Genomic DNA, 24,057 nt, shown 5'->3' on the forward strand with positions numbered 1-24,057 from the left:
TTCTTAGAAGTTCTATGTTTTAACGCAGAATGTCTGCAAAGCATGCTGTTAGTATCCTTAAACAGCTTTTGTCTGGTTGAAAGGGCCTGCAAGGCACCACCTGAAAATTTCCTGACACCTTAATGAAGAGTTTTGCAGTTGGGCACTTGGCCTCACCTTTACCCTGAGATGTTTTCCTGGCAGTGTCTTGGATTTGAGCCTTGCCCTGAAGCTCTTTCTTAATTTGAGAATCTTCTCCCAGGATAAACTTGGAATGAGAAATTGGTTTTGAATCCAGCTACTCTGACCTCTAAATTCTGCTTGAAACTGAGTACTTCCTTCTTTAGTTCATCTCTCTCTTTCCGTACCTCATGAAACAGTGAAAAGTTGTGCTTGGAAGGCTCCTTAGGCTGGGGTGGTTTGACGGCAAAGAGCTGAAAATAGCTGGAAGGTCTTTCACTCATGTGTCTGGCAGCTGGGCCAGGATGACTTGAAGATTGAGACAACAGAAGGGAGTGATGATATGTGGCCTCGCCATTGAGTTGGCTTGATCATAGCACGTTGGTCTCATGGTAGTTGAACTTCTTACCCCACAGCTCAGGGCTCCAAGCACAAGTGTTCCTGTGAACAAAGCAGAAGTGTCATGAACTTTTTGGGCCCGGCCTTGTAACTCATAGAGGATCATTTCCACTGAACTCTATTGGTTCAAGCAGTCACAAACTCACCAGATTTAGGGGGAGGGGAATTAGACTTTGAGACTAGAAAGGGGAGTGGCACACGTGCCCTTGGTTGCCACGGTTGTACAGGGCAGGTAGGAAGGGAGATATTGCTGTGGTCACTTTTGGAAACTACAATCTGCCTCATTCATGTTTTGATGCATTTCAAAGTCAGTTACAGACATCATTACATTCCCCCACCAAAAATGTATGAAATTGCCCCATATCCTTGCCAGCATTTGGAATCGTCAGTCTCTTACATTTTAATCATTTTGGTTGTTGTGTAGTGGTATCTCATTGGTATTAATTTGCATTTCTAACTAATGATGTCCTGTACTTTTTCAGATAACTAATGATGTTGAGTAATTCTTCATGTGCTTATTGACCATATCTTCCTTTGTGAAGTGACTTTTCAAATTGTTTATCCATGTTTTGGACTTTTTATTACTAAGTGAGTAAGAATTATGTTTTATGAGTGTTTCCTCTCAGCCTGTGGCCTGTCTTTTCATTTTTTAATGGCATCTTTTGATGAGCAGAGGATTTTAATTTTGATGAGGTCTGCTTCATCACTTGTCCCTTTCATCATTATTGCTCCCTAGGTCATGCATTAGATATCTGCCTACTCAAGTTGCGAAGATATTCTTCTGTGTTTTCTTGTAGAAGCTTTATAGTTTTAGCATTTATGTTTAGATCTCTGAGCCATATTGAACTGATTTTTTAGTGTGTGAGGTGCAGGTTGTGCAGACTTTTTCCTGGGTCAACTTAGCTAAGAAGGAACTGTATATTCCCTTTCCCTGTATGGTTCTAGGTTAGAGATGAGCACAAGAGAAATTTGTGCCATACCTGGAAGGAAGAAGTGAAGAAAGTGCCATCTTTAAGCTCCAATGACCCATCCAGGGCCAGGCCGTTGTCACTTATCTGCTGGATCACCTTGTTGGTGCTGGGCAGCAGCCATCCGCACACTTCCTCCAGCTGCGCCTCACCTCCTTCCGCTTCTCTGAGTCCGGGCCAGGGAGCGCTGCTTTTTCCGTAGGGTGCCCATGCCACGGAGGTGAGTGGTGGTGAGAGACAAATGCAGGTTCCAGTTTGTCCTTGTGGATTCCAGTTTGTCCTTGCTCTCCCCCTCCTCACCTCCATTTTTCCTTCCTGTCTACTGGTCCGGCCAATTTCAGGCCTGACACCTCAGCAAAAGCAACAGCCTGACATAGGTTGTGTAACCAGCTCTCACAATTGGTGAGGTCTAACTCCTATGATGAAACCTAGTTCTGTATCACTCACGATGGCACTGCTTCTCTGATCAAAGCCTGACTGAGACAAGAGTTGAGGTTCTCTTTTGTTCCTGTGTGGATGTCCAGTTGTCCCAGCACCATTTCTTAGAGACTTTCCCTTCCCGTTGTTGCTTTGATGTCTTTGTCAAAAATCAAATGACCATGGAGTATCTGCTTCCAAGTCCTGTATTCTCTTCACTGATCTATTTTTCGATCCTGTTGCCAGAACCACACTTTCTTGATTACTATAATTTTATAGTAAGTCTTGAAGTTCCCATTTGTTTTTGAGTAGGAAGATCCTTTTTTAACACACAAAATATTGCTGACCTCCAACATAGCTGTTGTATTTCTCGTGTGTGTTGATTTAGCAAATACAAAATAGTAAAAGAATTTGTGAACACCTTAAAATTACCTTGCATCTTATTAATCAGAATGACAAATACAGATATCTGAAAATCAGTCACCTGTGCCTGGATGGACGTCACAGGGGGACTCCAGGGCTCTGAGTGGTCATGTTTCCCTCCGCAGGAGAAGGAGGTGTCAGCTCCTGATGTATTTTTCTGCTACTGGGATTACTTGTAGCCATGAATTCACGTGAAATTTCCATTCGAGTAGATTTATTTTTACCAGGAACATAATCAGTTTGAGTTTTCTGATTTGTCCAGATTGAGGTTTCTTCCAGAACTGAGCAGGATACACAAGGGTGGGAAAAGGTACTATCTGGAACGTTGTCTTTCCTGAGACACTGAATTGGATGTCCCAAAAGGACTGTTATGGATTGAATTGCGTCCCTCCCACAAATTCCTATGTTTTAGTCCTAATCCTCAGTACCTCAGAACGTGACCTCTTTTGGAAGTTGGATCGTTTCGGATGTTATTGGATAAGTTAAGACGAGGTCATACTGGAGTATGGTGGGCCCTGATCTAACATGACGGTGTCCTTATGGAAAGGGGAAATTTGGATGCAGAGACAGACAAGCACAGAGGGAAGATGATATGACGGCAGAAAGAGAACACCATTTACAAGTCAGGGAATGCCTCAGGCTTCGAGAAGCTGGCAGAGGGGCCTGGAAGACGTCCTTCCCTCACAGCTGTCAGGAGGAACCAACTCTGCCGACACCTTGATCTTAGACTTCCACCCTCCAGAACTGTGAGGAAATACATTCTGGTTGTTTAGGCCACTCAGTGTTGTATTTTTATGACAGCCTGGGAAACCAACGCAAGGACCAAAACCTTCCACTCTCAGCTGACACCGCCTGCTGCAGTGGGCAACGAGGCCCTGCTTCTCCTTTGGGGACCTGTCTTCCCTATGTTGGCCCAACACACACCCCTTGCCAGGAATCCAAGTTTTCAGTGGAGAGAGCCAGGGAGGAAAATGGTTTGTGCTGAGCCATTCTGATGGCAGCACCCCCAAATCCTTCCTATCCCCCCACATCCTTAGGCCACCTTTGTTCCCAACCTACCTGTGACTGACTATCTAGCTTTTATTTGATTCTTTGTCTTGTCCCACGTCCTTTCAATAATAATTATTTTTGCTCATGTTAGCCAGAGTAGGTTTCTGTCATTTGCAATAAAGAGCCCCAGTGGATCCAGTCATGCCCTCTGCCTGAGATTTGGGGTCCCAAAGCCCATTGGGAATCAGTTCTTCCTTGCCTCCATCTGAAAGCCACTAGGTGGGGCCCAGCAAAATAGGCGTCTGCTATCAGGTGGGGGTGGGCAGTGCTGGCAGCCTGGCATGGAGCCCAGGAGCCCAGCGGGGCGAAGGGGCATTTGTGAAGCCTGTTGTGGGGTACTGGAGCCCCAGTGAGATGCGAGGATGCGTGTAGGGGTGGGGGGAGCAGTGGCAGCAGCCTGGGCCAGAAGCTGGAACGAAAGCAGGATGAGGAGGGTGCCAGAGTGAGGAACTGGAGTCTTAGTGGGATGAGGCAGGTGACTACGTTTAGTGTGGGTAGGGGAGCACAGCCTGGGCTATCTGACCCCAAGGGGGATAAGGAGCGCATCTGTGTGGGGGCAGAGACAGCAGCAGCAAGAGACTGGTAATATAGAGGGCACCCATCTAACTCGTAAATATACAAATATAATGGGAGCCAGGCTTCTCATTGTTAGAAAAAGGAGTTTCATACATGGAAAGGGAGAAAAAACTGGAATAAACCTGTTATGAGCTGTTTCCCCCTTGAAATTCGTATCTTGAAGCTCTAACCCCCAGTACCTAAGAATGTGGCTGTATTTGGAGACAGGGCCTTTAAAGAGGTGATTAAGTTAAAAAGATGCCCTTAGGGTGGGTCCTAATCCAGTATGACAGGTGTCCTTATAAGAAGAGGACATTAGGGCACACAGAGAGACACCAGGGGCACGTGTGCGCAAAGGGATGACAGTGTGAAGTGACAGCAAGAGGGCGGCCACCTACAAGCCAAGGAGAGAGGCCTTAGGGGACACAGCCCTGCCGGCACCGTGAGCTTGGACTTCCAGCCTCCAGAACCGTGAGAAATTAAATTTCCATTGTTGAAACCATCCAGTCTGTGGTATTTTGCTATGGCAGCCCTAGGAAGCTAATACAGAACCTTTAGGATTAGATGAAAATGGGAGTTATCAGTGCAAATTCATGGTTTTCCATATACATAAAGATAGATATAAGAAATGCAGACATAAATGTGTGTGTGTATATATAAATGTGTGTATGTATGTATATGCATCCATGTATTCATGTTTCTCTGTTCATGGAAAGTCCCTGGGAGCAGTGACACCCCAAAAACCGTGAGCTCCCCTAGTGGCCAGACCCTTCTTTCTAAATATCATTCTCCACAAAAGGCCTGGGCAGGGAAAGTCCATGATGAGCCTGGAACAACATCTTGTTATGCCAGAAAATAAGGAAGTACTCAAAGAATGATGGGGATATGTCAAAAGGACACAGAAGGAGCTCCGACTGGCCAAATCTGGGGCAGTTATAATCCACCGAATAAAACAGAAACCTGTAAGTCCATACTGATATAAATAAATAATGGGGAGAGCAATAGAATGCTTCCCTGTAGTCGAATAGGGAAGCCACGCATGTAAGGAACAGTGGAGAAAATCATCTCACAACCACCACAGTAACTGATTCATTAGCGGTCATCAGTGAGGCTACAATGAGTGGGTGGAGGTTTGATGAGGAATAAAATGTTGACTTAGTCTGAAAGCACCTCCCCACAAAATGTTCATTAATTACAAAGGTAGAAGGATAATTTCGTAGTAAAGACGGTTGGCAAATACAGGTACATCTTAATCAAGGTACCATCGTCAGCAGTGGGACAAATTGAAATCGAGTGCCACCTGATAGGCTGCAGCTGGAAGAGCACAGCATCACCTCTGTAAAATCCTGCCCCCAAAACAAAACCTGAACCTAAACGTGAGGAGACCTGAGTCAGATGAAACTGAGGGACAGTCTACAAAGTCACAGCCTGTAACCTGCAAAAGTGTCAAGGTCATGAAAGTCAAGGGAAGACTGAGGAACAGCTCCAGGTCAAAGGAGACTAGAAGACTGGACAATTAAATGCATCACGTGACTCTGGATGCCACCCTTCTTCTATAAAGGATGTTATCAAAACAACTGATGGTACTAGGGTGAGGTCTGAGGAGTAGATGTTAGCAATATACCAATGTTAATTTTCCAATTGTAGCTTTGTGTTCTCATTGTTTAGGAGAATGTCCTTGTTGGTAGGAAATACACATTCATGTTTTAGGGAGTGACAAGGCATCAAGCCAGCAACTTATTTTCATACTGTTCAAGAGTAATGAAGTTCTTTGTACCGTACTTGACACTTTTCTGTAGGTTTGAAATTATTTAAAAATAAAAATTATGGGCTGGCCCTGTGGTGTCGTGGTTAAGTTCAGCGTGCTCTGCTTCGGTGGCCTGGGTTCACGGGTTTGGATCCTGGGTGCAGAACTACGGCACTTGTCAGTCATGCTGTGGCAGCAGCCCACACATAACAAGTGGAGCATGACTGGCACGGATGTCAGCTCAGGGCTAATCTTCCTCAAGCAAGAAAAGAGGAAGATTGGCAACAGGTGTTAGGTCAGGGCTAATCTTCTTCAGGAAAAAAAATTATCTTTAGAAGATATACAGATGGCAAGTAAGCATATGAAAAGATGTTTAAAATCATTTGTCATTAGGGAAATGCAAATTAAAACAACAATGCAATACCACTACACACATAGCAAAATGGCCAAAATCCAAAAAACTGACAATACCAGTTGCTGGTGAGAAGAGAGGGAGCAACAGGAACTCGTGGTGCTGGTGGGAATGCAAAATGGTGCAGCCACTTTGGAAGATGGTTTGGCGGTTTCTCACAAAGCAAAACAAAGTCTTACCATAAACCCCAGCAATCACGCTCCTAGGTATTTGTCCAACTGATCTGAAGAATTACGTCCACACAGAAGTCTGTATGTGAATATTTATAGATTTATTCATAATCACCCCAAATGGAAGCAATCAAGACATTCTTCAGCAAGTGAAGGGATAAACAGTGGTTGATCCATTCAATGGAATACTATTTAGTGATAAAAAGGAATTAGCCTTGCAAAAATATGGATGAATGTTAAATACATTTTGCTAAGTAAAAGAAGTCAGTCTGAAAAGGCTACATTCTAGATAATTCCATCTGTAAGATGTTTTGGAGAAGGCAAAACTATAGAGACAGTAAAGAGGTCAGTGGGTACCGGGGGTTTTGGGAGAAGACACTTGAATAGGTGAAGCGCAGGTGACTTTTTTAGGGCAGTGAAACTTTCTGTATGATGCTGTAATGGCAGATGCATGACACTATGCCTTTGTCAAACCCTTAGAACTTTATGGCGCAAAGAATGAAACTTAATTTGTGTAAATTAAAAAGCCATTTAGGAGGTTGGAAAATCCCACAACAGAATGAGGATAATGACAAAAGAATTTAACTGTGCAACAAATGTATGTAATAACTTCACTGAAGGAGGTGGGGGTAAAGGTGCTGACCTAAGTCACTTTGGAAATGAGTGGAGATGTAAAACTAAAGGCAGGGGCCAGCCCCATTGTGTAGTGGTTAAGTTCGGCGTGCTCTGCTTCAGCGGCCCGGGTTCACAGTTTCAGATCCTGGGCACAGACCTACACCACTTGTCAGCCATGCTGTGGCAGCGACCCACATATAAAGTGGAGGAAGACTGGCACAGATGTCAGCTTAGGGCTAATCTTCCTCAGCAAAAAAAACAAACAAAAAACTAAAGGTGAAAGGAACTGTACATAAGTACCAAACTCTAGTTGATAAAGTATTTCCCATAAGGGTAAGGGTTAACAATTGTAAGACAAATGTAAGTGTAATTATATATATATATATATATATATATATATATATATATATATATATATATGAATTGAACAATTAAATAAATGGATGGTGGGCAGTTGGAGCCAAATTTCTCACTACTGGAGTGGTAGTTTATGGATAAGTGAAGGGAGGAGACTAGAATGATCCATGGGGTGATAGATTAGAGTTGGAGACATCAGTATGAATCTGTGTTTAGCTTACTATAGATAAATCTGACCACATATAGAAATATTTATAGATACGTGTATATAAACAAGTTAGTACACACATATTTTCTTGCTCTAGAAGGGCCTAGAAGCAATAAGACCCCAGTAGCAATGAGTATACCAATTGCCCAGATCTTGGTTTCTTATATCATTCTCTAATAAAAAGAAACCAGGGCTCCTTGGAGAAATGGCCGAGTCTAGGCCTGGGATGTATAAGATGAGCCTGGAGCATCTGATAGTGCGTAAAGTAAGGAAGTGCTCCATAAAGGCTCAGTTATGGCCGTGTGTCAAAGACACACAGGGACCAACTGAAAAAGCTCCCAATGGCAACACTGGGACAGTTTGATCAACAAAATAAATAACATAGTATTGGCTTATAACTCAAAGTGTAATATAAATATCCATGAGTCCATAGTAATATAAATAAGTGATTGATTGAATAACTAAATGGGGTAGAATAGACAAATCTTCCATGCAGAAGTCCAAATAGCTTATGAATGTACTCTGCCCTGATGAGGTGGAGCCAGCTGCCCACTCCTTACACATCATGACTTCCTTCCAGAAAGTACAGCATGGAAGGGGCGGGGTAACTCCACAGTGGAGACACCTGGCAGGCACGCCTGGCAGACACAGCCTCAGCCAGGTGATCAAAGTCGGGGTGACAGCACGTACCCTTGATCGGATGTGATGAGAAGGCACTTCACTTCTGTGGTCTTCCTCTCCGAAACCCACAACCCAAGTCTAACCATGGGGAAAACATCAGACAAATTCCAGCTAAGGGACACTCTACAAAATGCCTGCCCTTGAATCTGTCAAGGTCATCAAAACGAGGAGAGGCAGAGAAACTGTCACAGCAGGTGGAACCTAAGGAGACGTGACAACTAAATGTCATGTGGTGTCCTGGAACAGAAAAAAGGATGTTAAGTAAAAAATAAGGCAATCCGAATAAAGTGTGGATTTTACTTAATAAAGTACCAATATTGGCTCATTAATTGTAACAAATGTACCACACCGATGCAAGGTGTAAATAATAGGGGAAACTGGGAGTGGAGTTTATAGGAACTCTCTATACTGCACTCACAACTTTTCTATAAGTCTGAAACTATTAGAAAATAAAAGCTTTCTTAAGAATTTAAAAGTTTGATATTCTGATAGAGAAACAATCATCATTCAGGCTGTGAGTTCCTGCAGTCACTTGGCTGCACGTTCGCAGCATCAGTAGAGGCTGCTGCTGGACAGAGGGCATGTGAAGCGCAGGGACACGTCGGGAAGCTGGCTGGTCAGGGCGGTGCCCCGAGTCATTCAGCTGTCCTTCCTCCCTCACAGTGCTTGACGCAGGCACAGGTGTAATTTGTTCCTCCGTCTCTGGATGTGGCGGTTCAGTGATGGCTAAGACGAGGTGTCACTGGAGCACCCCTCAGGACCTGTGCGATGCCCGCAAACACGCTCTCTGAGCGCCTCAGCAGCAGGCATTAAGATGGCTGCCCTCGCTTACGTATTTTTCCCAATACTTTGCACATACTCCCTGCTTTACACAGTCATCTCTGAAAATGTTGTCCTCTCAAACTTGGATCTAGAAATGTGGAAATGGGATCCTTGTCATTGACTTTCAGAGTAATAAAATAATCTGTGAATTAAAAAAAAAATAAAATGGACTGAGTGGCCAATCTCTGGTTTCCTCAAGGAGCGAGACAGACAACATCCACCTCTGTCTTGGATGGGCTCCTGCCTGGCTTGGGTACTACGGATTGTTGCTGGAGAAAGTTCTAGGTCAAAATAACAAAAGAAAAAAGAAATGTCTCCTGTCCTCTGGCCTTCTTCAAAAGGCTGGCAATCTAACGAGAGAAAGTAGGCAAAGCCAAACCTCCGGATGCCCCCACTCAGAGAAGTTACTTACTACACCTCTTAGCTGTAGTAAGCTTGCAGTGTCTTCAGGTCACTCAGAACAGCCACTTTACTCTCACAGCAATACTCCTGGGAGCTGGCCATGGCTGATGTCACCCTCTCTTTCCGGAGGAGCAGGCTGAGCTTAGACGAGTGGGAGCGCTGCATTGACATCTCTGTGACAGGCACTGCTGCCTGACTCTCCATCAGCTGGGAGATGAGCGGGTACAGCAATGCCTCGAGACCATGGCTGTCTGAGGTCAGGGACACGATGAGAGTGGCACCCACCCCGGGCATCAGCATTCAGGACAGGTGACCTTGTCTTCCATCCAGGTTTTTAGACCGGTCAAGTCTAAAAATGTACTGCTGGTTGGATGGATTGATAGAAAATTTATCTTCTTTATCATTAGAGTTCAAAGTTGTTTTGGCAAGCATGCCAGAATACCTAATACACTCTTACTTTTGGTTGATGCTAGGAGTCCATCTGAAATGTCCCAAAATTGCTTTGGGCCTCAGCTACAAGGCTAACTCTGGGAGCCCTTGGCCCTTAAGAACTCCCCCCTTTTTAAAAACTAATAAACTTCATTTTTTAGGGCAATTTTCGTTTACGGAAAAATTGACTAGAAAGTACAGAGAGTTACGTACTTCCTCACTCCCACACAGTTGCCTCTATTGTAAACCTCTTGCGTTAGGATGGTACATTTGTTACAATTGATGAGCGAACATTAATACATTGTTATTAACTAATAATAGTTACATAGTTTGCATAGGCTTCAGTCTTCCTGCTGTACATTCTCCAGGTTTTCACATGCGTCCACTGTAACAGTCGCATAAAGAATAGTTTCGCTGCCGTGAAACCCCCTGTGCTCCAGCTATTCATTCCTCCCTACCCGCGCTCCCCCGAAACCCTAAAATCTACAAATATTTTTACTTTCTCCACAGTTTTGCCTTTTCCAAAATGTCGTATAGTTGAAACAGTACAGTATGTCAACTTTTTTAGATTATCTTCTTTCACTTAGTAATATGCATTTAAGGTCCTTGCATGTCTTTTCATGGCTCGATAGCCCACTTCTTTTTAGTGCTGAATAATATTCTGTTGCACGGATGTATCTCAGTTGTTTATCCATTCACCTATTGGGAGATATCTTGTTTGCTTCCAAGTTTTGGCAATTATGAATAAAACTGCTGTGAACATTCATGTGCACGTTTTTGTGTTTTCAACTCACTTGGATAAATACCAAAGAGTATCACTACTGAGTCATATGGTACGAGTGTGTTTACTTTTGTAAGAAACTGCCTTTCCAAAGTGGCTGCACCATTTTGCATCCCACCAGCAAAGAATGAGAGCTCCTGTTGCTCCACATCCTCACCAGCATTTGGTGTTGTCAGTGGTTCAGATTTTAGCCATTCTAATAGGTGTGTGGGGGTGTCTCATTGTTGGTTTAAATTGCAATTCCCTGGTAAGCATCTTTTCATATCTTCTGATATTTTTTGGTGAAGTATCTGTTAATGTCTTTTGTCCATTTTTATGTTGGGTTGTCTGTTTTCTTATTGTTGATTTTAAAGAGTTCTTTGTATATTTTGAATGCCAGTCTTTCATCATATATGTGTTTTTGCAAAGATTTTCCTCCTTGTCTGTGGCTTGTCTCTTCTTTCCCTTAACAGTGTCTTTCACAGAGCTGAAGTTTTTAATTTTAAGGAACTCCAATTTATCAATTCTTCCTTTCATGGATCGCGTTTTTGGTGCTGTATCTAAAAAGTCATCACCAAACCCAAGGGCACCTAGATTTTCCTCTAGGTTATCTTCTAGGAGTTATCTAGTTTTATCTTTTACATTTAGGTCTATGAAGATCTATTTTTAATTGCAAACCCCAAGGGGTGGAACCAGACCATCAGCATTTGGAACATCTCATGTGAAAATAATAATCGTTGAAGGCTGGGGTTGCAGTTGAAAACACGCACAGCAAGTGTGGCGGGCGAGATCTAACCCTCCTGGAAAGATGGCAAGTTCTTCTTTCTGACAGAGACACCAGGGATTTCTCCCCTAAGGAAGCGCTGCTCCCCTTCATGTTTCCTGATTCCTTTCCAGCCATGAGGGGAGTTGATCTTATCAAGGAGAGAGGCAGGGGCAGAAATATTCCTGCTTGAGAGCTGAGGGTCACTTTTGTCCCCATTCTCAGTGTCATTCCCATCCCCACAGGAAGGGCAGGAGAAGAGAAGAGAAATCCATTCTACGGCTCAGGTTATGGCAGAGGGATAAAGAATGAATTATTGCTCATTTTTAGTTAATATTTTTCTGCTTCGCTGTTGTTTCCTTGCCTCTGATTCCAAGAAAAGGACAGACTCCAAGGAAGGTCCACCTGCAGGCTGCATTTCTGTAGCCCTGCACCACTGCTTTGCTTGGAGTTGGGGCCAGGAAAGGGAGGCTGCCGAGGATGGCAATGGAGGCTGGAGCTTTGCAAGGAAAGTTTTTCTGGGGTATGTAAGGCTTGAGCAAAGGTTTCCTGGGACTGGGGCTGGGTCTTCCGATCTCCAAGTCAGCCCCAAACCTACTCAGCAGAAAACACCCCCTCCACTTGGAATATGCTGAGAAGTAGAACTGAAAGGGCGGGTGAGTGACTGGGGGAGGACGAATGGGAGGAGGAGTCACGAGGACCATGGGGGCTTCTGGCTTGGTGGTCCTTGCCAACGAGGAGGAGAACCCAGAGGTCTCCGCTGAAATGTGCCAAGTCTGAAGTATCTTTGGGATATCTGAAAAGTAATGTGTTCTTTGTAAGCAACCCAGTAAATGAGAGCAAGGGCTTCCTGTCTCCTGGGGGTGCCCAAGGTTCTAGCTGCTAAGGGGCAGGCATGGAGATAAGTGGCCCAGCAAAGACCCTGCTCCTTTTCCAACCTTAGTATTAAAATCTCTTTGATGGTCCAGTGGGCCTTGGGCCAAAGGAAGGAAAGAGTTCACGAAAAACCATTCAAAGAACTCAAAATAATTCACTTATTTCTCAGCAAGACTGGCTTTGCTCAAGTCTTGGAAAAAGCAGAGGAAAAAACCTTGAGAGCAAAAATCCATGGCAACAAACAATTTCTGTATATGGCTGGCATCCCAAGGAAATTAAGCGTCTGGCTGCTATTGAGTAGCAGTGACTGCGAACTCATCCGGATCCATTTACTCTCCTCTGATTGAGCAAAGGGAAAAGTCATACCTGCTCTGTCTGCCCATGAGAAATCAATTCCTGTATTTTTGTTTGATGAGTCAGATGCCATACTGTTTCAGGAATTTTGAATAGAGACTATGACGTACCACTGATTGCTGACCTGGAGTGCAAACTGGCTTTATATGGCATGGATTACCAGGAAGGAGGGGACAGGATGAAAGGGGTGGGTAGGTGTACATTCCAATTTCTAATCAAAATTCCTGTCACTTTTTCACTTAAACTGTTGACCTCTCTCTTTTGATTCTCTTTTTAAAATTCATCATAGATTTCAAACATACAGAAAAGTCAAGTGATCCATATTCAACTCTCTCTAACTATTTTCAACATATCTGAGAATCTCTTTCAGGTGGTTCTATTATTTCCAGTTCTTGGAATGCCCTTCTTCTGTTTGTTGCAGCAGACTCTCCCTGACGGGGGTTTGTAATTTGTTATTGTGAACTCAACTTTCAGCAGGGATTCCTTTGCCCAGGAGGCTCATGTGCCTTGAGTTGCAAAAGGAACATAACTGGAGCCCCGGCTAGTGGTGTGACACTCCCACCCAAGGCTCTGAAGCCCAGCTCTCATTTCTGGCCCAGGATCCTACAGGACACCATTTACACATGTCTGTGTCAGACCTCAATCTCACAGAGGGCCGTGGGCCCACAGAGAAACAACAAATGCCCCGTGTGAGTCTTTGAAGTCATTTCCCCTTCTCTGGGCACCGGTGCCTGTCCTGAAGATGCTCCTTTCCATGAATAAGGACACGCGCATTTCATGTGCACTTCCTCCTGCCAGGGCTTTTAGCCAATCAACACTTCCATCCCTCCATGTTCCTCACAAGCTAAGGAAATGGCGCTCACACCACAGAGACAAACAGGGTCTTCATGGATTTGCTGGCACTGTCCACGTTCCTCTTTTACAGCCTGGTGGTTGTAAACATTTAGAAAACTCTGCTTCCTAAAAAGTGTGACTAGGAGGGAAAATCTTTACTATGCTGATTTATCTTCCCTCGCAGACTTGCAGAGTAGTCTGACGTTTGCCATAACGCACCACACTCTCTGGCTGCTGCATGTGGGAGTCAGCCAAGGGAGGCTGAAGAGACAGGTGACAGCGGGATGGACGAGGAAGGGCCAGTAGAAGCCCTGGAACTTGGAAACAAGGAGCATGGACAAGACTGGCCCTCCCTGATTAGCAGATGATGACTCGGGAAGTCTAGAAGAGGAAGTCAGCAGGGAGGCCAGAGGGGCAGGGCCAGCCAGAGGGCCAGGACCGAGGATGGGAGGGCAGAGGATGGGAAGGAGGTTCTGGACAGGTGTGCAGCGGTGGGCGTGGGAGCCCAGGGGCAGGCTGGCGTCCTCTGGATGAAGTGGGAGGCCGACCCCCTAAGACCCCATCATCTGACAAGGCCAGGCCCCCAGCTTTGGCCAGGAGAGTGTCATCATTTTAGCTCCCTCCATGGGGGGGAATCCTAGGGCTCTGACACCACTGTTGCCATCCATGTGTCAGCTGAAGGGGAGGCCTCAAGCTGGAAGACGTGTCCAGGCTCGATGAGCCAGCAGCTTGGGAAACCTGGTGCCTCACAGTCAAGGAGAAGCAGCCAAGCCAGGGTCCCTGTGCTGCTCTGCTGAACCAGCGCTCCCTCTCAAGGACGCTATGCTCCTAAACCTCTTGGGCCGTTTAGGTGAAATGGGAGCTCGCACCTACAGGGATGGGGTCAGAAAAGGGAGTCGGGGCAAAATCGCAGACACAGGAACAGTGGGGGGTTGACAGAGCCACGTGAGGCCCCGACACCCAAAAAGGACTCTGCCTGCAGCGCAAACAGCAGGATGGGCCTCTGTAAGCGGGCCCAGGTGGCCACACGGGCGCCTGCCGTGATACCCAGCCCTGGGATGCCAGATGTGGGGCTGTGACGGGGGACTTTCAGAATGCCTTCCAGTCTGAGCCCTCTGATTCTCACCCTCATTCCCAATACCGAACACATTCAAACGGTGAGGTTTCCGCCTGGGCCAGGGCTGCATGCGGTAAGCACACGGCTCAGATCCACGAGTGCCCGCAGCCCCCACCCGCTTCCTCAGCAGGTTCCAACAAACGTGCCCACTGTTCATGCCATTAGTCAGCAAGCATTCCTAGAGAGGCTTCCAAGTCGTGGCCTGGTTCTAAATGTAAGGGGTCAGTGTGACTGAGACAGACCAGGCCACCAATTTGTCCTCATGAGACCCACATTGAGGCAAGGAGAGAGAAAGCAATAAATAAACAGGATAATTTCAGAGAATAATGAATTCTATACAGAAAATAACACATTTTAATGGTATACAAAGTAATGGGGGGTTGGGGGACAGGATAGAGCTGGTGATGAGGAAAAGCACCTCTCACAGGTGTTTTTGAGCTGTGATCCAAGTGACAAAAAGGCCCACCATGGAGATCAGAGGGAAGAAGTTTCCAGGCAGACAAGCAGCAAGTGCAAAGGTCCTGAGGCAGGAAAGGGCTTGAGGTGTTCCAAGGACCGGAAGAGGCAGGGTGGCCTTTGGGAAGGAGAAGAGAGGTGGAGAGGAGAGGCAGGGCAAGGGCGGGCAGGCCTTGGGCCACGATTACAGCTGAAGTCTATCCTGAGCACAATGGGAGACCACTGGAAGGCTTCAGGTTGGGAAGTGACATGTCAAATCATCTTTTAAAAGATCCCCTCCGGCTGTGTGTGGAAAATGGGTTAAGGAGGACTAAAGAGCCACAGGGCCCCAGGTGGAACGCTGCTGCCTTTGTCTAGATGAGCAGGGATGGAGGCCTGGGCCAGGATGGCAGGGACGAGCACGCCCCTCTCTGGCAGATACACAATGCAAGTGAGTAAAGAAGCCTGTCTCGCGTGGTTCGACCCAGTGCTTCCCTCCTCCTTGACCATGGAGCCCTAGCCTGCAGCTCCCTTTCCCCCGTAGCCGCAGCACGGCCGGGTCAGGGCGCACACACTGGGAAACACGGCTGTTCACTCCGCCCCCGTCAGCTGGATTCTCATTCAGGAAAGCCACCTTCTGTGCTGGTTTTGTGCACACCGGCTGGCCTGGGCATGAGATTCCTACATACATATGTACTTGGGCACAGTATTCCATTATTCCAGAATCTTGGGGCACCGGGGCACTGCTTTTTCCCTTCTTAAGATGAGGACTCAGAAAAGAATTTTGAAAACTAACCCATCTCCCAATCAAACATTCATCCCTTCCAGACACAGATTCCGGACAATGTCCCGGAGAATGCCAGAAGCAGGAATAACACCTTCTGCCCACGAGCAGGCTCCTGCTTCGTCACTTGGGTTTTCTGGATGTCTGTAGCATCAGCAGAACTCTGCGAAAGTGACATTACCATGGAGGTTAAGCAGAGACTTTAAGTGCGAACTATACACTTTGAAAATGCAGGCCATTATTCTAATCAGAATAATTACTAATATATGTGCCAAGGCAAAGGTGAAATTCAGGAGACGCGACTTGCCCGTGGTGAGATCAATTATCATACCTCACTGCGACGCCCGTGCGTTTCCTTCGTTACCAGGAGCAAGAGATTCTGCGCTAAAGATTCTCACCTAAGTCCTACTGTTATACATCATCTGTAAAACATGACACTAATGTAAGCATCTTGGAAAACACTTCCATGTACACATGTTAACAGTGGGAAAATAAACTGAACTGAAATCAGCAAAGTTGCTGCTCTTCCGGGAGGGGACAAAAGGTACCTCTGCCAAGAAAGATGCAGAGGCATCTTCCACCGTCAGGAGGGTTCACGTCCCGAACTGTGTCCGGGCCTAATGCCTGGTGATGTCAGGGTTCCGGGATGGCAACTCCACAGATTCTGGCTCCAGGCTCTGGTCTGCTGCCGAGCCTAGAGGCACAATTTAGAGCCCATCCTGACAGCACACAAAACGCATCTCACGCTTCCAGATTGACAGGGTATTTGAGAATTAAGTCAATGGCTTCCAACTGTATTCCTTGGATGCAGCAAAACAGAAACACCCTACATATTCTGTGCTCCCGTTCCTGGGGCCTGCTAGGATTCATACGTTGAAACCCAATGAGGACAAGGGAAAGGCCCGTGGACCTCAGCCCCAGCCTGTGAGACTGTACTCTCGTGTTCTATAAATAAGGGAGAGGACAAAAGAAACCAGGGGCACCTGGTTTTCACTGCATTTCAAAGGCCAAACAGAAGAAAAGGTATAGGCATGAGACAGAGCAGAAACGGCACGCGCGCACAGGCCGCTGTTCCCCTCCCCGCCGGGAGACAGAGCTCAGGTGAGCCGGCCCGTCGTCTTTCAAGGGCCGGTGGCTGCTGATGCCGTCCCGGTCTTTGCCTCTGTCTCAGCGGAGCCCGCTCTTGTTTCTGCATCTGTGGCAAAGAGAGAACGTTGTCTTCCAAATTCTCTAAGTTACTGTATGACTCCCAACACACGTGTACCTGTGACGCAGCGAAGCAAGGCAGCCTCAGCACGCACCTTCCAGAGACTTCTGCGGCGGGCCAAAACAGTGGTTTGCTTGACTCTTAATGTGATTTTAGATCCTAAACCCTTGATGATAGCTTTCATTTCTGGGGACATTGGTGCTTTCCTAAGAATTCTGTTAGTAGTTGCACCACAGAGAGACACTGGCAAGTCAACCATGGGATCAAGCTTGGTTTGCTGGCACATCTCAGCTTATTTGCTCCCCAGGTTTCCTCCTCTGTTCCTGGGACCTCAAGCCTCCAGGGGCAAAGAGAATTCTTGTGGGTTGGAGGGGAAACAAGATTTCCCTAGGGAGTGGCATGGCAAGGCGCCGTGGTGTCTACAAGACACACTCAGATGCTCGGGGCGGAGGGAGGGGTACCTGCCGTCTGCATCCTGAGCAGGTGCCATTCCTGCTGCCCAGAGTCCTCTGGGAAGCCGGCACAGAGGCGGGACTGGATAGGGTGGCCAAGGGGAGGTGCAGGGATGATGGTGGGGTGTTCTGGGGCCTTGTGTGGGTAGCAGCTGATGCACGGTGCCAAGGAGGGTCAGTCCCAGGGAGACTGCCTGGCTGGAGAGAAGAGGGAGGGTGTAGAGAGAACCAGTGGGTACAGAGGCTGGGCTTAGGAATTCTCGAAGAAACCAAAACAGCGTTAGTAACAGACATCCGAAGACCACTGCCTGGAAGGAGCCACTTTGCTATTGCTTAGAATAAGACTCTGGACAGGCAAGGCCACGAGAGTGTATTTCAATGACACGGTCAACACCCTGACCACAGACAAAGGCAGCAGACTCAGCCCCAGCAGCGGCTGTTCAAAAAACTGAGGTGGGTTGGCAGCCAAACCTAGGATGCTCGCTCTCCCTCCCCGGGGCCCTTCATTGCCATCAAGGTGGGTGTGTGATTCTGGGGGAGATGTGTGGAACAGCCTTCCCAGTGACCCCTCACCTCTGAAATGGTCCAGGGGCACTCTGCACGGGGCTGCAGCTGTCCACGCTCAGGCGGTGCCAGGGGCCTGGGGTGGCTCTGACACACCGCAGCTGGTGCCGCTGAGTCAGAAACCCCGGCTCTGCAGACAACTTGGGGAGTAACCGGGGGCTCCAGGCAAGGTCTGGGCCCAGCTTCCTCCGTAAGGGCTGTTTACCCTGTGGCTCTCTGGGGCTTCACAATCCAAAGCTTGGCATTTGAGACCAAACTCAGTGATTAAAAGAGAAAGAAAGAAAGAAACTTCTTTTTGGCAAATAAGAATTTTTGTCTGCAGGTCTAAAACTTCCGGGGATGTTCTGAATTCAGCCCAGAGGGTGCCAGCACAGCTCCTCAACACGCACCAGAGCAACCAGACACTCCCAGAACCCAAGACTCAGACAAAGAAAACCCGAGGACACACAGGAAGCGCCCAGGGGAAGAGAGACCGTCCGCATGCCCTTTCTCTACGCCGCTCACGGCCAGTTTTCACCTGGAATATCTTTGGCCCACATCCAGATTAAATGCCAGTTGGAAAGCTCTGCCCACTCGCTCTTTCGGGGTGGACAGCAACGGTGGAACTCTAATCGTTACAAAGGTCACGATCGGGAGCAAGCCCAGGAGCGGTCGTTTCAAATTCGATTGATCCCTATTTGTAGTCAGGGAAGGAAAATGGACGCTTGGACTGTATTGTAATTACGAGGCTTCCAGGCAACCGTGAATAGATGTGCCATCTCGACACTGGCAAATACCTGGGAGGAGAAATTATTACTCTGGTATTGCACGTTGCTAGGAAAGGTTGAAGATAAAATTGCGCATAAAAAAAATCAATCATCTTTTAGCTAATTTGCCCTGCTCACCACCCATCAGGGTTATCACAGTGATCAGATGTCTGCTGAATATATTAAGCTGAGGGTCTACTTGCTAGAAATGGTCACCAGGACAGCAGCAGCCTCAAACGCAGTGGGGCCTCTGGAGAGCCGACGTTTTGGGGCTGGATGGATTCCAGGGGCCATGAGCACAAAGGAAGGGCTCTTGCTGAGGGAAAGGGAAGAGGGGGCACCCAGAGCTCCCAAGCTCATTTCAAGATGCCCCACTATGGGCGCTGCAGGCACCATCTCACAGACACTGCCCTTGGTCTGAGGCCTGGGGAGAAAGGGCCGCCCACCCTGCCGGTAACACAGTCTGGGAGGAGGAGGGTGAGCTTGTCCTGCGAGCACAAGAGAGCCCTAGAGTCTCTAGCGATATGAGAAAATGAGTGTGACACTAAACAGCCACCGCCACGAAACCCAGGTATAAAATTATATAAAACCTTGTAAAGAAAAAATGTATAGATAATTATGAGGACCGCGGTGATGTGCTTCTGTTTTCATATACTTTAGTTCTTTGCAAAATTGTCTACATTTAGTTACCATCTTCCCCTGGGGGTGGGGGCCAGGCCTGGGCCAGAGGCCAGCCATGTCCACAGCAGCCCCAGGAAGCCTGACTCAGTGTCATCAAAAGGTGCTATTATTATTTTTTATTGTGGTAACATATCGATAACATAATACGTACCATTTTAACCATTTCTAAGTGTGCAGTTCAGTGGCATTAAGTATATTCACATTGTTGTGCAACCATGACTACCATTTATTTCCAGAACTTTTTTTTTTTGGGTGAGGAAGATGGTCGCTGAGCTAACATCTGTGCCAGACCTCCTCTATTTCGCATGTGAGACACCGCCACAGCATGGCTTGATGAGTGGTGTGTAGGTCCGAAGCCGGGATCTAAACCAGCAAACCCCAAGCCACAAAAGAGGGGCACATGAACTTAATCACTATGCTACCTGGCCAGCCCCCATTTCCAGAACTTTCCATCATCTCAAACGGAAACTCTGTACCCATTGAACAATAATTCCCCATTCCTCCCTCCCCCCGCCCCCTGTAACCTCTATTCTGATTTCTGTCTCCATGGATGTGCCTATTCTTGGTATCTCATAGAAGTGGAACCGTACAGGATCTGTCCTTGTGTGTCTGGCTTCCTTCACTTAGCATACGTGTCTTCCAGGTCCATCCAAATCGGCACACCCACCCTGCCCTTACCTCCGTCTCATCCTCACTGAACTCAGGATGGGCCCAGTTGTGCCCATTTAACAGCTGAAGAAACTGAGGCTCCAGGAGCCTTTTCCCGGGTTTGACTGAGCCTTCTCTCCCCGCGGGCAGGGGGTGACCTGCCGTGAGAGCTGCAGAGTCCGCAGGAGCGGGATCGACCTCCCCACACCACTTACCCCTGCTCAGCTGAAGTGAATGCACATCCCCCCAATCCAGGAATAAATGGTGCAGGCCCCCCAAAAGCTTTCCTGAGGCCATCAGGGTCTTGCACTAGACCTCCCCTCTTTCTGGGCAGCTGGTCTCCAGCTGCCCTTCCCACGGCCCCAGCCCCAGCCCTGCAGCTCTCCTCCCCGCCGCGGCCTGTGGTGAGCAGACCCGGTGCCCTACGTGGGCCCAGCGCCCGCCCCCTGCAGCAGCCGGAGGCTGAGGAGGAGCCCGCCTGGCCTCCTCCTTCAGAGTGGTCCTCGGAGGAACGTGGGGAGGGTCGGCCAGAAAGCCGCCGTCCCAGCCGGGCCCTTTGCCCCTCCCCAGGGCAGCGCTGGCTCTCGGAAAGCTCCTCTCCAGGCCCGGCGGTTCCGTGAAACGAGCGCGGTTGTCATGGCCGTCAGGGCGGTCCCTTAACTGGTGGCCCGCTCTCAAGCGAGGACAGTGCCTGTGACCGACGCACACCTGAGAGCGGGCCGCCCGGGAGCTGGCACCAGGCAAGGGGCAGCTTCTGCTCTGTGAAGACACACGTTCCCTCACTCCCGTGGCACAGGAACCTTGCATACGGTCATGTCGTCCGTCCCTGTACCATTTTAACCCCCGAGTGGTGATGACCGGAAGCCCAGACGGGCCTGGCCCTGCTTGCCTGACTTTGCCGGCATCTCCCCCGTGCCCAGCTCAGACGACCACGGAGCCTCTTCTCCAGCCTCCCCGCCTTCAGTCCTGTCCTCTTGGAGTGCGCTCACCCCACGACAGCCAGAGTGACCTAAAAATGTGACTCAGATTGTGTCATTCCCAGCGTCCAAAGCTCCACCGGCCTCACATGGCATCTAGACAGATGGTCTCCAGGCCCTCGGTGCCCAGCAGCCTCCCGGCCACTCTCACCGCGGCCCTTGAACCCTTGAACCCCGCCTGGGGCCCTTACGCTGCCCGCCCCCCAGTGGCTCCTCCTCAGCGCCCACTGTCAGGCAGTCACCACCTCCTCAGAGAGGCCTCCTACACAGTCCAACTAAGGTAGCCTTGTCGCTCGCTCTCTGTGACATCGCCCCAATTTCTTCATGCTACTTATCACTAGCTGAAATTATTTTTTATTACATGTTTACTCTGTGAACAGAAGCTTAGTTCGTGTGGATAATTGCTGCATCCTCAGGGACTGCCGCAGATTAGGCACTCAGTGATGTTGTTGACTGACTGATGGAATCGGTCTCCCTTTGACTCCAAGGCTCCCTCAGCCTCTGTCCTCAGTTCTCCTCCTTGAAGGAGCTGTCCTCGCTGATTGGCTCCTTCACCAAGTCTGTCGCCGAGGTGCTTATGGTTAGACCCTGGGTCCCCCACAGCTGTTCTCACCAATCCCATGTGTGTCACCTCACCCACTCTGGGCCTTCCAGAGCCTGAGCCATGCCCCAGGTCCACCTGCCTGGTCGCCGGGGACATGCAAAGCCTCAGTGTCGCCCCGACCCCCACCCACCCAGGAAGCCTGTGCTTTCGTTTCCCAGTGCATCCCCTGGGCACCTGATTTCAGCACAGTCATGGAGAATGGTCCTGTGCACCTGGCCTGGGGCCCGCCTCGTGTACAGACCTCAGCATCCGTCAGGATTTTTAGTAGCCGCAGGAGGCCACTCAGCAGCGGGTGGAGGGAGAATGCCCTGGACCAATCTGATGGTTAATTCTACTTGTCAACTTGACTGGGCTACGGGGGCCCAGATATTTGGTTAAACTTATTCTGGGTGTTTCTGTGAGGGTGTTTCTGGGTGAGGTTAACATTTGAATCAGTAGACGGCGTAAAGAAGATTGCTCTCCTAAACGTGAATTGGCCTCGTCCAATCAGCTGAAGGTCTGACAGGAGCAAGAAGGCTGACCCGCTCGTGAGGAAGAAGGAACTCCTCCCGCCTGACTCCTGGAGCTGGGACATCAGTTTCTTCCTGCCTTCAGGTTTGAACTGAATGTTGGCTCTTGCTGGGTCTTCAGCTTGTGGGCCACAGATCTTGGAGCTTGTCAGCGTCCGTGATCATGTGAGCTGATTCATTATGTCTCTTTATATATCTATGTATAGATGTAGGTACAGGTACAGGGCTAGGGATATACAGACAGGGATAGATGCCTCTTCTTGATTCTGTTGCTCTGGAGAACCCTGAGTAACCCAGGCAACTATCAAGCGCTGGGTGAGGGGGGCTGATGGATCGATGCCCCAGCTTCCCTTCTTCCGAGGAGCATCCAACACGGTTTCTCTGCCCGCTGAGGTCACCAGCTCCATCCTACCGCTTCACAGGAGGCTCTCCTTTCTCTGCTTCGCTCCCTTTGTGCTCTCCCTCTGCTTGCTGGGCTCACTCCTGCACCCACAGCTGAGTCTCAGGCTTGCTTTCATCAGGACCCAACATGGAGACCTCCCACACGCCTCCCGTTGCCCCGACAGGCACATCCTCTCGGCCCCCCGTCTGGCGGATCCCACCCCTAAGTCTCTCCAACAGGGTCTGTGTTAGTGTCCTGTGGCTGCCGAAATAAATCACCACAAACCTGGGGGCTCGAAACAACAGAGATGTGTTCTCTCACAGTTCTGGGGGCCGGAAGTCAGAAATCGGTGTCCCTGGGCTGAGATCAAGGGGCAGCAGGGCTGCGCTCCCCCCAGAGGCCCTGGGGAGGACTCTGTCTTGTGCCTCTCCCAGGTGCTGGAGGCTGCTGGCATCCCAGGGCTTTGGCCGCATCTCTCCTGTCCTTCTTCCGTGGTCACACTGCTTCTCTTCCGTGGGTGTCCGATCTCCCCTGCCTCCCTCCCATAAGGACACATGGTCGCATTTTGGGGGCTTACCTGGGTAGTCCAGGATAATCTCCCCATCTCAAAACCCTTAATTTGATCATGTCCTTAAAGTCCTTTTTTGCCACAGGAGGTCACGTTCCCAGGTTCCAGGGGTTAGAATCGGATCTCTCTGGGGGGCCATCATTCAGCCACCATGGGTCTCCCATCCTCCCTCCCATGAACTAACGAATGGCCCCTGGATGGCTTCCTGTCCAGCCCCATCAAGTCCAATCTCCAGACTGTAACCAGAGACGTCTTTCTGGAAGGCAAACCCGCTCAGGTGGCTCCACGCGCACAGCCCTTGGGTGGCTTTCAGCTGCCTGCAGGACACAGCGCCCCTTGCCTAACCAAGCCCCCACCCTAGCCACCTGCACGGCAACTCCAGGCTCAGATCTTTCTTGGGGGCCGGAAAAGCTCAGTCCGTAGACCCGTGTTGGAGGAGGGCACAGCTCCAGCTGATGGCTGCCAGGTGGGAATGTAGATGCCAAATTTTTTAAGCGAACCCAAAAATCCAAGTTTGGTTTGGTTTGGTTTTGAATGTGAAACTTCTCAGTATTTAAATGTTGGCAGCTAATTTGAAAAGAGATCAGAAGATATGTCAGGCCACACAGAGCCGTCTGTGAGCTGTCCCTTTTGGAACCTCTGCCAGGCAGCTGGATCACCTCACTCCCCTTGGCCCCAGGCCTCTGCCTGCTCTCGCCTCTTTGCTGGAAGCACTCCCCTGTCCATCCTGTTCCCGCCCCAGTGTGCTCCTTGTCCCACTCACCCCTGCTCTCCTTCGCTCTCGGTTCATGCTTCTCGTGGACTGACTCCTGTCCCGGCTCGACTGCCCCTGCAGGGATGGTGCCCGTCCGCGGGTCTCTGTCTCCCTCCGGACCGGAGCACCTCAAAGATGAGGGTGAATGCCCCGGTGTCTGTCGAGGAGCTGGCACATGGCGAGTGCTCAACAGATATTTGTACAATTATGAATATATCCTCTTAAGAA

At 48.8% G+C, this 24,057-nt stretch overlaps 1 long non-coding RNA gene across 1 annotated transcript; it reads right to left on the bottom strand.

Moving 5' to 3' along the window:
- Nucleotides 1–14,856: 14,856 nt before the first annotated feature.
- On the bottom strand, nt 14,857–16,932 carry LOC139073704 (uncharacterized). The gene is made up of 3 exons (XR_011522687.1): nt 16,286–16,932; nt 16,069–16,159; nt 14,857–15,900 (listed from the first exon to the last, which is right to left on the bottom strand). It is a non-coding gene; the product is annotated as an uncharacterized lncRNA (long non-coding RNA).
- Nucleotides 16,933–24,057: the final 7,125 nt, after the last annotated feature.

The sequence above is a fragment of the Equus przewalskii genome, chromosome 9, assembly GCF_037783145.1.
Source record: "Equus przewalskii isolate Varuska chromosome 9, EquPr2, whole genome shotgun sequence".
Classification (NCBI taxonomy): Eukaryota; Metazoa; Chordata; class Mammalia; order Perissodactyla; family Equidae; genus Equus; species Equus przewalskii.